This window comes from Bison bison, unplaced genomic scaffold (genome assembly GCF_000754665.1).
Source record: "Bison bison bison isolate TAMUID 2011002044 unplaced genomic scaffold, Bison_UMD1.0 scf7180017864453, whole genome shotgun sequence".
Lineage (NCBI taxonomy): Eukaryota > Metazoa > Chordata > Mammalia > Artiodactyla > Bovidae > Bison > Bison bison.
The window spans coordinates 528,163-531,291 of record NW_011495015.1 but is presented as its reverse complement, the minus strand read 5'-3'; positions in this window follow the sequence as shown (position 1 = coordinate 531,291).

The window sequence follows — 3,129 nt, the reverse complement described above, 5'->3', positions numbered from 1 at the left end:
AGAAATACTTCATAAACATAGTACCCATTTTAAGATCCTGATTCATAATATAATTTTCTGCCTCTTAAAATATTCTCTAAAGAACTAATTTTTCCTTCTTCTTTAATCTCCTTCAGCCCTATATCACACTACTATCATGGACACATTAGTAAATGACTTAAAGTTACATCTGAATGCTAAATAAAATTATCCATTCTTGTTTCCTTCTAATATTGGTTTCATTTCCATGCCTCCTACATTTTTCTATTTCTCTTACAATGCATTTCTAACCTTTTAATTCAACCCAAATGGGGATATTCTGTATGTACTGATACTATTAAAAGAAAACAAGGACTAAAATCAATTACTGCTGCTATATTCAATTCCAAAACCAGTCAAGAATGAATGGGAAGTGCTATTTCTTTCTATGGGACTAGATGGAGTGACACTGCTGATAGTGGTAAGAACCAACTATTCAACAACGGCAGAGGAACAGTAACCAGCAGAAAGATTCCCCACAAATACCACCTGTCACCTCCCAGACCAGGGGTTCTCAACCAGGGACAGCGGGCCAAGCCTGGAGACTTCAGCTGGGAGAGGGGGCGGGTGATGACCAGCAATCTGGTGGGCAGACACCAGGGATGATGCTCAACACCCTACACAGGCACAGGAGAGCGCCCACAACAAAGAGCTATTCAGTCAAAAATGTCAGTGCATAGGCTGAGAATCCATAAACTCAACATGTGTTTCAATTCCAGGTAAAAAAATACAGAAGTACCATGGTGCTGTGAAAGGACCACAAGATCAGGGGAGGGAGGGAACGAAATTTTACTGAGTATTTGCTACCTATCAAGCCTTGCATTAGGCACTTTACACATACCATCTCATTTAAACCTCCATCCCATGGGAGAAAAGTGATCTATTCTCATTTTACAGATGAGAAGGTTGAACTCAGGGAAATTAAGGAACTTATTCAAGGTCACTCATCCAGAAATGGAAGGAATCATGATTCCAAATCAAACCAAATCTGTTCCTTTCCACAAAGGCTAGAGGTTAAAAGACCAGGATTTGATTCAGAGTTACCAATATGAATTTGAGCACATCACTTAACTTCCTCAACCTGCATTTAGAAAGTAAGTTAATGGATAACATCTGAAAATACAAATGCTGTCAAATCCCAACAATTATGTTGAACATCTTATAATAAAAAACAAAGTGCTTCTTAGAATGGAAGTTCATGATTACCATTTTTCCTTAAAAATAGAATTTATACAAGGGTGAAGAGTACCAAGTTGTACAGCGTTTTTAAGAATCAAGAGTAAACGTTCAGAAGATATGGTGCCGTCCACCACCACACAACTACTCTTAATACTAGAAAGAAAGAAATTATCTAATATAAACAATATTTTTGTATGAACTTCCCAGATTTTCAATCAATTGACCCAAAAAGCTCAAGACCATTTCAGCAACTTTGATGGGGCTCTCTACACAACAGAGGAGGAAAAGGATGGATTACAAGTCCAATACTGCTGCTGTGGGAAACAACTCTGCCATTCTCTCCAGAGAGCCAGAATGTATTCCAAGAGATCAATACATTATCATTCATACCAATGATGAAAAATGTAAATCATTTCAACATAAGGTTATGGCTTTTTAAAAACCTACCACCAGAATCCATCAATCTTTGACAACTAAACTACTGGTAGGTTCACAAACACAACTTGAAATCTGGGATTAAATTCAAGGATAATGTAAACAAAAAGAAGTTTGTTCTTTCTAGAAGTCATCACAACTAATGTGACTTCTAAAAGCAGGTTGCACACAAGCACTTTTCCCCTTGAAATCTTGGATCTCCAGGCATGGTTTTGCTGTATTTTATAAAAGTATATTTTCATATCATATTAATACGCTGTAAATAAATTATAAATGCAACTATTTCCCACTAATATTGTCCAAGTTTAAAAGCAACAGACACATCAAATAAACTAAAAATTTGTTTGAAATAATTTCAAAACAATCATTAAAAGACTGGCTTTAAATAAAATTCTAAAAATCTGTTTACCCAACACCAAATATAAATAATAAATGTTCTGTTGGAATTGACAGAACTGATAACACACTCTTTTGACTGTTCTCTATTTTAATCAATTAAATAAGGATTTTCATTAAAACTATTCTGAAGCACATCTTTCACTTTAAGCATTCTGACACTTTCATCAACTTTCTAAAACTAAGAGTAGATTTTTAAAATGTTTTTAACATATTTGTCTCTCAGAAGACTGAATTAGACAAAAACTAATAGAAAAAACCTATTACCAATCTCTTTAACATCGACAGATATTTGGGTAAACTGCAGCTATATGCTGATGGGCAGGTGATAATCCCAAAGAATTTACATTGGATAATAACCTAAGTAAAACCCATTCTATCTGACATCCCGTCAACTTTTTACTTTACAAGCCTGTTTTTTATTACAATAAATTTTAACGTACAGAGAAATCGTATTATATTGTTTGTGTGTTTTTAACCAGTGTCTTCATTTCTCCCCAAATAGCAGAATTCTCCTCAGGGCTCAGATTTCTTTACATTTCCAACCGAGGGAATATCGCTGCCCATCTCTGAAAAGCATGATCTGCTGACAGCTCCCCGCGAAGACGCAGCGGCCGGGGACCAGGTGCGGGCGAACCTGGGCAGCGCCCAGCGCATCCAACCTGGGTTCGGCCGCGAGCCCCACGAGCGCGCGTCCCACGACTGACCCTGCTCCTCCCCGCCCGGCTGCCGGCTGGTCGCCCGGACAGGCCGCAAACTGACCCTCAGACCCACGCCCCCCTCCCGGGGCCGCCGCCAAGACCCTCGCCCACGCACCCACCCACTCCGGCGGCGCTTGGCCGCAGACCTGGCCCGCGTCCCCGGCCTCCCGGGGCGGGGAAGGGGGCGCTGGGGGGAAGGCCCGGGGCACGCGGGGGTCCTCCGCGGGAGATGGGGGGGCCGCGGTGGGGGAAGGGCCCGGGGCCTCGGCCAAGGTCTTCCAGTGGGAGACTGAGAAGTAAGCAGGGCTGAGGGCCGAAGGCTGGGGTAGGGGAGGGTCCTGGTGGGGCCGGCGCCCGGGGGAGGGTCCTCCGTGGACCGTGGGAAATGGGGGCCGCGAGG